Below are 15472 nucleotides of genomic sequence, written 5' to 3' on the forward strand. Positions count from 1 at the left end.
ATTCCCTTGGATGTAAGGGTACAATAGGCAGGTCGGACGTGGGATTTCTAAATCCAGCTGAAGTTAAGCATAAGCCCCAAAGCATGAAATTTACCGAACCATCAATCTTAACACAAAAATTAAGAGGAATTTTGTAAATAAATGAAGCCATGGAATTCTTGAAAAGCAGAGAGGCGAGGGCTGGGTTTCTGTTTCGGTGTAGATGCCAAGGGTCTTTTCCAACCCGGAGGTGCTTGTGTGGCCTTGAAATTTGAGAATCATTCAACTTCTCTAACACGTGAAGATTAGCGCTCTATTCTTGAGTAAAGTTTTTGTAAGATAATGGTTAATAATTTGCTGTTGTTTCTAAGAAAGAAACCAGGACCAGAATTATTATCTGACTCAAGTCTTAATGGATATTCTAATCAGCAGATGTTTTTCAAGCTGCTGTTTGAAGGATTCAGTGGCCAACGGCTACAGAGGGGCCACAGAGCTGTGGAACGTCGGATCCGTATTTAGCCAGGGTGAGGAAATATGTGATAAACTTTTTGCTGTTTAATTGTTGAATGAAGAAATGAAGGAATGTAAACAGATCCTAGCTTCAGAGGGCTCCACTCCACCAAGGATGCAACTTTGCCTTATGAATGTAAGTAGAATTTGGTCACTGGAGAGAAAGGCATTTCAGGGATATCAGAGTCCTGATGTGCCCATGATAACATACCTTCCTTCTTAATGGCTTAAGGTAGATATGTCTGTGTGTACTTGTCTCCCTTGAGTTTTACAAGTGCAAATCTTAGGTCCCTGGAAACTTCAGGCATATTCTGTCTGTTCAATACAATGGAAAACATCTTCCCTGCCTGAAAATTGGTATTGCTATTTATTTTTAAGGGGAAAAGTAATTTAATGGTGCTTTTGTTGTAGAAAGTTTTGATAGGAATGAAGGGCTAGAGCAATGGCGTGATTAGAAGTTTTACTGGCCCCGAATAGCTCCTAAGGTCTCAGCCTCGAATACCTTGATTCTGTGCCTCATTCGGGCTGTCCGGTCCGCTGGGGTATGCTTTGTGGGAATTATCTGCTCTACCATGCAGACTGTGTTGCCAGAAAGATCTCAAAGCGCACACATCACAATGGTTTCTTCTGGTATTTTATTTTCTTCAGAAATAAGGATGTCCGTAGTACAACTTGGGTTTCCATGGAAAAACACATATCGCTTGGGATTAAACCTTCAGAACCGGGGGTCAGCAAATTGTGGCTGGTGGACCAAATCTGGTCAGCACCCGTTCCTGTGCTGCACTCAAGCTTAGAATGTTTTCTACATTTTGAAATGGGTACTTTTTAAATTGTTGGACAAGTTGCCTACATAATACCCTTAACTTTGCCTTTTGGCCCACAGACCCTAAAATATTTACTGTCTGAACCTGTACAGGAGAAGTTGACCAACCTCTGCTCTAAAACCCCCGATTTTAATGGTTGTTATCGGAAACAGAGATTAATAATAATGGCACCCAAAGTCAATCTGTAATGGGCATAAATCCACTTACAACCTCATTTCCAATCGGAGCTCACAAGTTGGAAGGCACAGCTGTTGTGTTGACTTTGCCCCGAGAAAGGGCAGCGTGTTTAGGCAAAGGAAACCCTTCGAGGTGATCATGTGATCCTGGGAAGCAGTGGTGAGAGCTCAGGCTTGGGAAGAAGATATAGTTTTGGGGGTGTCCGCCTAAGATAAACTTGCTTAAATTTGAAGGGAGAGATCATATCACAACAATATGCTACTTCATATGGTTTTTCATCATTTCTTGTAGCAGCTTCTGGGTTCAGGCTCCTGCCCCCTCTTCAGGCTCATAGATTATGGATGAGGTACAGCTGTGGCCAATAAAGATCCTTCTTTCAGGGTAAAAACCGGTCCCCTTGGTGTGGCTCAAAGGCCTGGGCAAGACAGACAGGGGCAGACCCATTCTGGCAGATCTCTCTGGTGGACCTTTCAAAAATAGGCTCCTTTTTGTTTGATTCTTGCTTTACCTTTCTTCCCATTCTGTTAGTCCCTAAATTCACTCCCTCTCCCCCTCCAGTCCTTAATACACATTTGAAAGCAACATGAAAAAATCTAGAACATTATCAATGTTTATACCATGTAAAAACCAGTCAGGAAGCGCTGAGATACCCATCTAGCAGCAGAATTTATTCTGAATTCTGCATTTTTGAAGTCGGTGTGCAAATGGAATGTTCTGAAAGTACCTGCCTGGCATCACTTCAGGGACCAGTTGCGTTGTGGACAATGAAGTTGCGTAGCACAGCTGGCCCTTCATCCTGTATGGTATCCAGTTGCTGTAGTTTTGATCATTTGAGAGAGAAAATTAAGAGAAAACATGCCATTTATTCAATAACTATAGAGCTCCTACTATGAGACGCTACAAAGAATAAGTCACTTAGTTCCTGACTCCGGGGTGTTTCAGGCTGAGCAAGGGATAAAATATACAGCAGAGCGTATGGAAGCATATGCCTAGTGTTGTACAGAGACACAGATGAAATATTCTGGGAGCTAAGAGTCATAAGATAATTGTTTTTGGCAAGGGAGGCATGGAGATTTTGTGAAAAAGGTGGCAGTTGAACTAAGCCTTGAGAGGTCATAGGGTTTCACCAGGTTGGGAGGGGAGCTGGGGGAAGGGTAGGAGCTAAGTCATGGTAAGCAGGGGTAGGGAGGGAGGCATGCAGAGTATTGGGGTGAGTGGCTCAATTTGTTTGAAATGAGGTTTCCCATCGGAAAAGTGCACGCTATTGAGTTGGGGGAACTGCTCAAGGCCCTATGTTTGACCTCACCTGAGTGGCCTTTAGCTCCAGAGGTACACTTTCTCTCTGACCATCAGGAATGAGGAAAAGGAGGCCTGGATGCTTGTCCCCGACACTTCATTTCAGAATAAAGGGCTGCAATCATTCAGGGAGCTGTCTCAAAAGTGATAGATTTTCCATTCCTATTTGAATAGCACTAGTATCTCATTTCTGGATACAAAATGATCATGCATATCCAACGGTCTTCTTTGCCATATTCCCATCCTAGCAGAAAAAAATACACCCACACCCCATCATCCATCTAGAAATATCCATGTGCTTAGTATTCTTTCAGTGCAGGGCTATCACCTGTCTGATTGCCACTTTGCTTGAGATAGCCCAGAAATTCCTTTTACTTTCAGTAAGCAAAGACCTGATCAATTTAATCTGGCCAACATCAACCTGAAAACCATATGCTGCTTTATAGGAAAAACACATGTGTATGACCCCGCCTGATCCCTCACCTTCTTCATCATCCGGCGCTCTCTTCCTGTAGGTGAGGCAGAGATTTTGCATGCCTCAGAAAGAGGCTGGATATGTTATTCTACCCAGGGAAATTACTGCTCATCCAGAAAAAGGGCCTATTTATACTGAACAGGGGAAAAGCAAACACTGAGGCCATTTATTTGCTAACTGCGAACCCCCTGGGCAGAATGAACTTGAAGATTTAAAATTCTGGGTGGACTGCCTTGTCAAGTTTCAAGCTCACAAGATCAATTTCTGCATTGATCTCTTATCTCTGGTACATGGTTTGCTTGAATGTTCTACATCGAAATGCCATAGACCTACTCAGTGCTCCCAAGCAGAGTTTGGGGTGTCATCAAATTGTTACCATGTTGCGTTAGTCTGCTTGGGCTGCCATAACAGAGTACCAGAGGTTTATTTCTCACAGTTTGCACTGCTGGTAAATCCAAGCTCAACATGCCAGCCAATCCAGTTCCAGGTGAGAGCTTTCTTCCTGGTTTGCAGGGAGTGGACCTCTTGCTGCTTCCACACATAGCCTTTCCCCTGTGCTGGTGTGTGTGGGGAGAGAAAGGTCCCGTCCTCATTTTATAAGGCCACTACTTCCATCATGAGGGCCCCTCCCTCATGACCTGAGCTAACCTAATCACCTTCAACATCTCCAAATCCCATTGCTTGGGGGTTAGGGCTTCAACATGTGAATTTTGAGGGGACCCGAACGTTCAGTCCGTAACACATGCCATAGAGGTCGTGGCTTTTTAATAGGTATTGTGGGGAGATGAGACCAGGCACAATTCCTGGCATGGCTCATGATGTCCTGTCATGGATGGGCACTAGTGTGTCAGGAAGTGAAAAAAAAAAGGAGGAAATCACGCGAAAGCACAATATCGCAATGGCGTGTTGACATTTGCACGCAAAATGGCGATGACTAGTTGTACAGCTCCTACATGCCGAGCACAGATTGTGCCAAGTACCCTGCTAAGCTCTTTCATAGAAATCATTTTGATCCTTACAAGAAGATGTGAAGGCGACTTTTATGTCTTCCAACTTACAGAAGAAGGAGCTGAGGCTCTGCGAGGTTATGAAAATTGCCCAAGGTCACATATCTAGGAAGATCTGTTCGACATTAAATCTCATGTTCTTTTTTCTATAGCACTTAGCCTAAGAGGGAAAATAACATCCTCTCTGAAATTTACTTGTGAAATGTAATTGGAAGACTTAAAAATAGCTTTTTTTTTTAAAAAATGGGTGAAAAACTTACAGTTTTAGATCAATAAAACCATGCAGAATTTCCTGCTCATAAGAGAAGTAAAAACTTAAATGCCAGGGAGGACCGTGGAAGTGGGTTAAGGACAGTTGGAAGATGTTTGCCAGACTAAAGTAGCATGAGTATGATGCAATGGAAGAAATGCCGCACCGAGACAGATCTATCAGGTACAGCTGGGCCGGTGGCGCACTGCCCAAAGCTGAGGGTCGCCATTGAATGCTGCATTCTACACAAATGGTACACTCTGGAGTTGAGCTGTCCCCAGCCTGTGGGGACGTGTAAAGTGGTCCTGGCAGAGTCCCAAATTCTATCTAGTCCCGAACTCTAACACTATCGCAGGATTGAGCTGGGCCACTCATTTCCCTCCCAGTTTTGATGTTTCCATTGTAAAATCATTGTGAGTGATGGCTTTTCGAATTCTGTTTTTATTTTTTTTATTTTTTTTATTTATTTATTTTTTTTTAAAGATTTTATTTATTTGACAGAGAGAGAGACAGCCAGCGAGAGAGGGAACACAGCAGGGGAGTGGGAGAGGAAGAAGCAGGCTCATAGCAGAAGAGCCTGATGTGGGGCTCGATCCCAGAACACCGGGAACACACCCTGAGCCGAAGGCAGACGCTTAACCGCTGTGCCACCCAGGCGCCCCTCGAATTCTGTTTTTAAACTTGTACTAAAGAAGAGTTTTTTGAGAGAAAATGGGAAAAAAACATGATGAGGTATTGTCTTTGTGAGTTGATAGCATATTAAATAGAAGACTAGATACTGCTTTTGAATCATTTTTTGGATTTTTCCTTTATAAATGTAAAATTCTCTTTTATGTCCTATTAACATCTTTTTTTTTTTTAAAGATTTTATTTATTTGACAGAGAGAGACAGCCAGCGAGAGAGGGAACACAAGCAGGGGGAGTGAGAGAGGAAGAAGCAGGCTCCCAGCGGAAGAGCCTGACGTGGGGCTCGATCCCGGGATTCCGGGATCACGCCCTGAGCCAAAGGCAGACGCTTAACGACTGCGCCACCCAGGCGCCCCCCTATTAACATCTTTTTAAGCATTATCTACCTATGATCACCAAATGATTTTTTTCATGTTTAGTTGTAAGTCCCTGATTTTTATTTTAAGTAAGTGAAAGAACTGAAATGATTTCCTACAGAATGTAAGGAGTTTTCTTAAGATGAGTTAGCCGTAGTAGGAAAGTGGGAGACATGTACCTTAGTCTTCGTTGTTGTACTTGGAAACACACAATTGTTTTTAAATGAGTAAAATAAAGATGGGAGAACAAATATGTTAATTTCTAGCATAGAAACGTGATCCAGAAGCAAGATTATTATTTTTTTTTTCTAAAATGATGACAGTAATTTAAGCACTTTTCTTTTGGATTATATATTTAGATAATATAAATAAGATGTAGTAATGAGATTTAAAAACAGATCTTAAAATGTCCTTAAAGGTGGAAATAAACTACTCAGGCTATAAATTAAATGATCAATAATGACCATGAGGCAGGTTGCAAGAAATATTCCTTCTGTTTTCATAAATTATTTCTCTATCAGTAGAGAAGCTTTCATGAAAAATAAAAAGGCCTAGAGCAAAATTAATTATGATATTTATATCTTAGCTTTGAAATTGGCTTGATAGTTACTATTTTATTGTTTTTGTCCAGCCCCTTTAAAAGGAGAAGAGATTTAATAATAATATACTTTGTAGCATTATTTATGATCATTAATTAAATCTGGCACATTTGAGGTGGCTTCATTTTATGAAGTTCATTGTCGGAAGACAGGTTTTCACGGTTTTTCTGTAAATATTCCATTATTCTGAATCTTTTGCCTTGGGAATTTTTGTCCTTGAAATTCTAGGTTATTCATTTAATTGATGTAGTCCTTGGGGATCCATTTATCTTATCTTTGTAATCAAATAACTGCGATTTAAGCAGATGCCAAGCAGAAATCCAAGAGAGGGGGTCTAGCTCAGGAGGAGAACCCTTTGTCCTCGGTGACGAGCCTCACGTGCCTTCCCTTCCCCACTAGCTGCTCTGGGGCGAGGCAGGCCAGCACCCTGTGCTAGAAGTGACCACCATAAACTCTTACATTTTGATCCAAGCTCGGTTTCTATGTTTTTTTCTGTGTCCTTTGAAGTGCTAATTAACTGCAAGGATCTAAGATGTCAGTGGTAGCCATGTATGGGCAAAGGCAGAAAATGATTTATATTCTGATTCAATTGGCATTTTTGTGCCAAACACAACCCAGAAGTTGATGACGTAACTAAACAAAAGGGAAGAACGCAATGCCACAGTCTTCCGTGACCACGATTTGAATTGAAGAAGAGACCTCTGCGGGGGCTTTTTTCTATTTCCTGACTTTTTCATATTGTGAACTATCAGGACATGTAAACTTGTCAGGTTAAGGAGGGCTGTTCGATTTCTCTCCACATAAGTAAGCAGCACTTGAGGGCAGAAAACACTGAAAGCCTAGAGCTGCTGAAATGATGGGTTGAACATTCAGTACCCTTTGAACAAAAATTGCATTTTCTGGAGATTCTTGACGAAGGAAGTAGCCAGTGGTAGGTTTTGTTTTTTCAAGACAAGCACAGGTAAAGGTCAGCAATTGTTAGGGAGTTGGAGCCGAGATAGCAGTTGGCTATCTTTCGTGATGGTTGGAGAACACTTAAAAAGACTAGTTCCGGTCTTTACCACAAAGACTTATGTGTCTACAGTCTTCAGAAAACAATAGTTTTCATGAATAATTATAATTCAGCAGCAATCAGATGCCCCACGTGCAAAGAGAACGAAACGCAAACACATACAGCATCCACCGCCATTGTCAGCAGCAGCGGAAGCCACGCACAGACTCGTCCTGTCATCCACGTGCCAGCGCTGCCCATTTGAAAGGAACCATTTTCTCAGTCAGTATATTTTGTCCCTTGGGGAAAACTCGGACATGTAACCATTTTACGAATATCTTTGTCAAGGCCAAAGAAAACAAAGAGGCGTATTGGGACAATAATGAAAACCATATTTAAAAAAACCAGAAAGTAGATGGCAAATGAGACTGTGGGAAACGCAGCCTGTAACAAAGCCGTGACAGAAGCAGCTGCGTCATGATATGGAGCAAGGTGTTCTTCCCCTCAACTCTATGGTTTGACCTTGTTCTCGCCTCTTCTCCTTATCATTTCTCTACTTACGGGAATCTCTTCGGTGAGGGACCTAAAGCCATGAGTAAAAGAAAACACGATCTAATGATAACCAATAAAGGAACCTTGGCCGATTCCATCAAAAGGCAAGAGCTTTGATTCATTACAGAACATGAGGTTGAGAGAGACCTGACAGGTTATCTATGCCAACTTCTTAATTTTATAGAAGAGGAAACTGAGGTTCATTCATTCATTCATCCATTTATCTATCCATGCATTTGACAAATAGATACTGCCCCAATCTAGGCCCTGGCAAACAAGAGAGATAATGCCCTTGACCTACTGATTCCCATACTTTGGTCGCGTGACAGGCAATACATGTAAATAACTAATCACTGAGTTTAGGCTGTGGTGAGTGCTGGGAAGACAATATATCAGGATGAGAATGACTAAGCGCTAACTCTAGGTTGGGTAGTCAGGGAAGGCTTTCCTGAAGCGGCGGCATTTGTGCTGAGACCTGAATGATGAGAGGAATCCAGCCACAGAGCATTCCAGCCACAGGAAGCAGCAAACACAAAGCTGCAAGGCAGGAATGAGCTCAGCAAACTTGCGGAAGAGAAAAAAGGCCTGGTGGTTGGAGCTAGGTGGACAAGAAGGGCAGGGAGAGGGTGTAGTCAGAGCAGTTGGCCAGGGCAGGATCCCAAAAGCCTTGTTGGCTGTGGTCATGAGTTTAGATTAAGGGAATCTAATCAGCAGAGTAGAGTAAGCAAGGGAGTAGCATTGTGCTTCCCTAAGCAGAATCACATGGTGTAGAACATTTATTCAAGAATTATTTATTGAGTGTCTTTTCCATGCACACTGCGGCTCTCGAGCTATGTGCTGAGGAGTTATAGAAAAAAATCTTGCACACCCCCCACCTTTTAGACGCCCACAATTTGGCAAGAATATAAAACTCACAAGTGAAACAATTGATGTTGCACTTGTGGAACAAATCAAAACACGAGACATGATATGACCCAATGGGAAGGAGTACTGGGTTAAGAATTAGAAGACTTGACTTAATCTGCTTCTCAGAGTCTTGACTTTGTCTTCCAGAAAAAGAGGAATAATAATGCCTGTCTTGTCAATCTTATCAGGGTGTTGTGGTAGACCCAAAGAGACAATGTTTGTAAAAATGCTTTGGGAAGACACTTTCAGAACCAACAACTGTCACGTAAATGTGGCAAGATGGCACAGTTCAGGCAGCTGGGGTTGGATAAAGGATCAGGTTATGGAGACTCATATCCAGATTAAGAATTTACTTTATTTCGAGGGCAGAAGAGAGCTCATTAGAGGTTTTAGGAGAAGGAAAAACCATGATGAATAGTTGTTTCTTTCATTCATTCATGAAGGCATGGAATACTGAGTAGAGAGGAAGGAGAAAAGGAAAAGATTATTCTCAAGGTTTTGAATTTTAATGCCTGCGAGAAGGATGGTGCTATTGCTTGAAATCCTGTGGCTGTGAAGGGGCCACTGCTCATGGTAGATAATGAGCTAGGGTCTGAAAACACTGATAACCAGGAGATGGTGCACCCTTCCTGTGGGGCTGCGATGTGGGGACTTGGGGACCCAGGGCAAGAGGCTCAGATTTGAACATCATTTTGCACTGCAGGTAGTTAAACCATGATGTAGGCCTTGTGAATAAGAAGTCGGTGGAAAAAGCACTGAGAATGAGGACTGAGCCTCAGTTTGCACCCAGAATCAAAACAGAAAAGAAGTAAACAGAATGACAGGCAGGGAAGCAGGACTAGAAAAGCACGGTCCCCCCGCCCCGTGCCCACCCCCCCAATGCCCTGCTTGCTTTTCCTTCTTTGTGAACTCAACCTTGATCTCTGGACCCAGCTCACATTCTCCAGGACATTTTATTTGGCTTGGTTTGTTGGTTAGAGGATCCCAGCCATGTGCCTCTGACACCCAGTGCATCTTCCAATAACATGCCGTGCCTGTTTGTAACTACTGGGTTCTTTTCTGCCTTCCCTATTGGATTATAAATTTCTTCTGAAGGCAGGGATGGTGCTAACCCCCATGCCTAGCACAGACTTGGGTCCATCAATAGATGTTTGACGTATGATGGCGTCCAGAACTGAGAAAGAAGGTGGCTCTGAGAAGAAAGGATGGTGGACAGAAATAACCCACAGTGTAGTGTAAAATATTAAGCATTGATGGGGCCATTTGATTCAAGATTTGGGGTGACTAGAGACCTTTAAGGCAGAATCAGTAGAATAGAATTGGAGTGGCCTGACAAAGATGTCACTGTGCGGGGTGGGAGGAGTTGGAGAAGGGAATGGTGATAATCAGTTGGAGGTGAAGGGGTCATTCGCACCCAAAATTTAGTAGGGAAATAAAAGAGATACGGAAGAGAGGAGAAACAGAGGTGTTGTCCATTTTTAAATTCTTGTTTTTGAGATGAGGAAAACCAGGGGTCATTGGTAAGTCCCCTCAAAATGTAATTAACTATTATGCCTACATAATGCTAGACATTCAGACATTTTTGACATTGTGCTGTCCACCTTTACCTGGAAAATCCCCCTCAGGCACAAATTAGAACTGAATGTGGTAGAATCATATTCCCTCATGAGCTATGACTAAATGCTCTGCCAATAGTCAGTCTAAGGATTATTTTAACCTAGATGGCAACTGCAAGTTTTAATTTATTATTTATGAACCTTTACAGCTGTATTTCTACGAGAATGAATTGCTGGTTCATTTATCAGGTGTGAAGGAGGGGATGTTAACAGGTGGGCCTGAAAACTTGGGAGAAGGGATAGCCTATTTAAATCATTGCTGCTGAAGGTGTGGAGAGGTTCCTGACAGGACAGTGAGGTAAGGCGGAGGGAATGCCAAAAGTTGATTGATGTCCCTCCTTTGGGTCAGAGAGTGTAAATTTCTCTCACAGAGATTTTGAAGTTGACAGCATTTGCCCCTCCAAAACTTTATTGGCATGTATGTTAAAATAGCTTTCCGTTTCTTCCCGACAAAATCTGCCAATGCCTCAGGTATACCTGTGCTCAGATTTCCAGACAGATAAACTCCTATCTACCTCCTAGGACCTAGTTGTGGGACCACGTCCTTTCCCTAATTCTCCCAGAGAGTCAGTTGCTTCCTTCTCTGTATTTCTTCAGTACTGGTGTTGTGTGTACTCTGTGGGATCATAATTTATTTTGGACACAGTATCTTTTCTGCTAGACTGAGCTCTTCTAGGTCAGGGGTCATGTTTTATCCTTGGCATCCAGCACAATCCAGCCAGAGCAGGCTTTTAATAAAGAGTCCGTTAAACGAATGAAAGAAATGGCAGGGACTCAGCCTGATACAAACTTGCATTATTCTGAAACACACAGATGGTTGTCAATTTTGTTTTTAAGACCACCTGTGTTGAAACACAGGAGACAATTGTGGAGTGAGCTTGGGGGGGAGGAGATAAAGAAGCCAAGCAATGGCGCTGCTGGGGAGTTTCAGGAGAAGGAGCCACCAGGAGGCCAGTGAGGGAGTGGGGTGAAGGAGACTGAGGGGACTGGCCAGGGTGTTTTGGACCCCTAGGTGGTGTGCCAGGGAGGAATTTGCATGGAGCGGGGATGGGGAAGGCTCTTTCGGAAGCTGAGTTGGGCACATCCCCCAAGGCTACTTCTAGTTTAAGAAAATGAGCTGCATGGGAAAACAGACAAAAAACTTGTCTCATTCAGAACCAAATTCTGATTTGCAGAAACCCACAAAAGATGTATAAGAAACTTCTGAAAAGCAGAAATTGCTTTTAGAAGTTTCTGGGCAACAGAGGCTGATCAGATATACTTGCATGTGACAATAACTTCATCGTTCAAAAGGTGTTTTTCTTTCTTTCTTTTTTTTTCCCTCAGCTCTTTGGTTAAAACTATGGTCTCTCTTCTGTCCTATACTGGAGGACTCTGCCCTGAAAATATAATAACTTTCTGTGTTACTGGAATATAATATTTCATTTATTCTTAAGAATTTGCTTCTCAAAAATTCAAAAATATTAAAACCAGCTAAATTGTTTAAAGGTTGGCAATATAATATTCCCTTTATATGAAAATATAATACGCTTAAACATAAATTCAATTAACCCACTGAATGGTTTATTTGAACAACAATGAAACCTAATGATTTTGTGAGCAAATCAACTTACAATTGATATATTTCATGTTTCATAAACTAATGAGTACTTTTACATTCCTAAAGGCTTAAGAAAGTCTTTCAAACCTTAAATATAAGGTTTACATATATTTTATCTCCCCAATTCATTAAATTCATTAAATGGTGATTTCTTGAAATTTTCAGGAGATTTGTTGTCACTAATGGGCGTGAATTAAGAAAGGCTGACACATAATTTGGGTGTGGGTTAGTGAAAGAAAGCAGTAAGGATTTCCCGGCCTTGTTAAGGTTATTTGCATCGGACAGTAAGATCAGGAATTTGGCGAAAATCCCGTGACCTAGGAGATCTTTCCTACAATGGCTTCTCTGAAGACCTGGGTGTATTTCTGTGTTTAGATGACTTGTAGTTAAGTGACTGTCCCAGCTTCCTGTGGCTACTCAGAGGCCACAGAGCAGAAAAAGCACTGGACTTGAGTCCTGGCTTTGTCACCTAGACCCTGGAGGACACTGAGCAGACGATTTAACCTTTTCATGTCAATTTTCTCATCTCCAACACGGAGCAGCTAATACTTGCCCTACTCACTTCACAAGTACGAACTCATAAATGTTACCGAATGCTACAACTGAAAATGAACATATAAAAACACAAACTCTTCACTTTCTGGGTCAGGGGTTAAGCGATTTTGGACTAAAGAAAGGAAAATGGGACTTCTCAGCACTCATACTCACAAAGGTGCATGGCTTCTCACCAACGAGGGATCTAGGTATGGTATTTCCCGGACTTTGAGTCTCTTTCTTTGTAGAGCATGTTCTGGGTTTTGTTTCAGGGAATACACTTTGGGAAATGTAAGGGAACTCCTAAAAATAATGGAGGACACTTTGAGAGAAACTAATTTCTGAAAAACAGGCTGGTGATGAATTCAGTCATGACTTATTTGATACTCATGAATAGATGAGGACTGGGTCGTCTGCATTATAAGATAAGAATGTTTTTAGTAGTTTAAAAAGAAGCATTTAGCCATATCTGATGGCAACCATCTCCTCCGAATTTTGTGGGAACACAATGGAAAGTATCAGAAGAGCCTACTGTACCATTTAGTCTTTTAAACTAATGAGTAGCATTTTAATGTTTAAAAAATGCCATTTTTATGGTTTCAATGCCATACTCATGGTTACCCTTTCTCTCTTTTTATATGATGGTGTCTCCTACCACAGAGGAACATCTCTGTTCCTTGAACAGTTTTTTTTTTTTTTTTACCTGCCATCATATGGTGACGAAGCTTGTGAATGGTGGCAATTGTGTCTATAAACACTGGACGGAGTCCCCTCTTAAAACACACTGATCCCAGAGGTGCAGAGGAATAATTCAGTCTTCTATAAGAAATCCATTTAAGATAAGGTTGTTGGCAGTTTCTGTCTTTATATCTAAAACATTTGGAAACCAGGACTCTAGAGAAATGTTGAATTTGAAAAATTGACTTTATCTTTCATTGTTTCAGCTAAAAGGTTGGGTGGTGGTAGTTGAAGAACCCACCTTTGGAACTGGGAAGGGGCTCTTTAATTTTATTCTTTAGAGCACTGTTTCTTAACTTTTATTTTTAAAGATGTATCCCTTTTTGATTCTGTTGAAAGCCGTGCACGTTCTCCATAGAAAAGATGCATAGAATTAGTAGAATCTGGTAATTCATAAAAGCCCTGTTTGTGTTTCCTCTTTGCTTAAAACTGGAGCCCTTTGCATTTAGAAATATTCTTTGTGTTTCAAAGCTCACCTGACTTGTGTTTTATTATTCCAAAGAGAACTTTAGAGTTTAACACTGGGAAAATAGTTTGTGGGAATACTGGGGTCCTTCCCAAGTTACTTCTGTTAACTGTAAATTGGGATTAACTACTTCATACATTTTCTGGTTTGGACTAGATGCTTGTTCTTGGGTAAAGATAACTTCTTTCCTTTTCATGAGAAAAGGAAGTTTGCCATTGAAAGAAATAACTCTGAAGAAGCTTTGGTTGAGGATTCATTTGATTTTGTATTTGCAATAATAACCTAATATATTCCAAAAGAGAAGATTTGGATTCACCTGTCAGAACAAGGTTGAAGTGCTAAATAGTGACTATGTAGGTTTGAAATCATACCATTCAGTTGTTTCTGAAAAGGTATATATTAACCACTCCTTTCAAAGAGTCTGCCAACAAATGGCAGGAGAAGCTATAATTTACAGGACCAGAAAATGTTTTAGAAATAATCAAAGCATCACAGGCAAAGAGGAGAAATTTTAGAGATGTCCTTGAGCCAGCATAAACGCTTCTTCCCTCAAGTTAGGGTCTCAGGGCCACAAGACCATGTTAAATCTCATAGTTCCTGGCATACACCTGGTGTATGTACATTCTAAAAATGAGATCTACTTATGATGTAAAATGGAAATTTCAAGATAAATGTCAAATGTATGGTAATGGACATGGTTTTTCAGGTGCTACATGTAACTAAGGAAGCATCAGTATTTTACAATATGTTACTACCTACCCAAACTTGGCAAATTTGAGATACAACCGCATACCATAGCACAAAGTGGGAAACCAGTGCAAGAACTCGGTATGCTAGGTATGAACCGAGCAACATTGCATTAGTACTTAATAAAATATTTGTGTGTTGGAGAGACTGAAGAACCCAAGACACATACAAATGAACTTGGGAACCTGAAGTTAAGTCTAGTTTCAGATACACACACTATAGACCCAGAAGTAAAACACAGACCAAACATTTCCTATAGTTTTGCTTAATTCTGGGAAAAGTGAAATGTAGAAGCCATTTATAATTCTTTTTAGGCTTCTCAGGGAACAAACTTCCTTTCTGTGTGAAGAATTCCCCACCTTATGAATCTTAGAGGAAAATAGAGAACATGTTCCACTATGGGCATAGAAGATGCCAGATGAGGGCTCTGCCACTTCCCTGAGAGCCAGGGGTGGACACGTGAGCTGCTTTGCTGATTTCGATTCAGTGAGTGGTGACACAGATGAGGGGACTGCTTGGACTCCATTCTGGTGTGGATGGTGGACAGGCTTCATTCAGTAGGACTCAGCTCATTTGAACTAGGATTCCATCCTGGCACGAGTGGGGTGTCTAGCTCTATATTCCCAAGGCCTGCATTGGGAATGCCAACTGTGTAAGTGGCTGTGCAAGGCCAGGCCTGTGCCCTAAAGCAGCGGGGCTCTCACAAGACAGTGATGAAGGATGTTGGGCCACTGTTCCTAGTTTGTAGCCTCAAGTCTAGGTCTTGACTTTCTAGAGAGTAGCCTTTTGAGAATTCCTTTTCTGCCTAAATTAGTCAGAGCTATTTCTGTTGTTACTAAGGACTCTGGCAAATACAACTCATATTTGATTATGTCATATTTTAAGTTCCCTGCCGAGAAGCCATAAAGCCAGGCTTTTTCAGTGCTTAATACTTAACATAATTGTCTATCACACAGAGAAGACATTGGAAAACATCGCAAACTTGATTGTAGTGCTTAAGATAACATATCTCTGACTTACAATTTTGACATTATCTCATGTTGTGTGCCAACATCACATTTCTACTTTGAAGAATATTAGGCAAGTACAAAAAGTTATACTCACTTCCAAGAAAAAGATACACACCTACCAATCAGCAAAAGCCTGGACCAGTTAATGGGAA

This window comes from Ursus maritimus, unplaced genomic scaffold, assembly GCF_017311325.1.
Source record: "Ursus maritimus isolate PB19 unplaced genomic scaffold, ASM1731132v1 scaffold_20, whole genome shotgun sequence".
Taxonomy (NCBI): domain Eukaryota; kingdom Metazoa; phylum Chordata; class Mammalia; order Carnivora; family Ursidae; genus Ursus; species Ursus maritimus.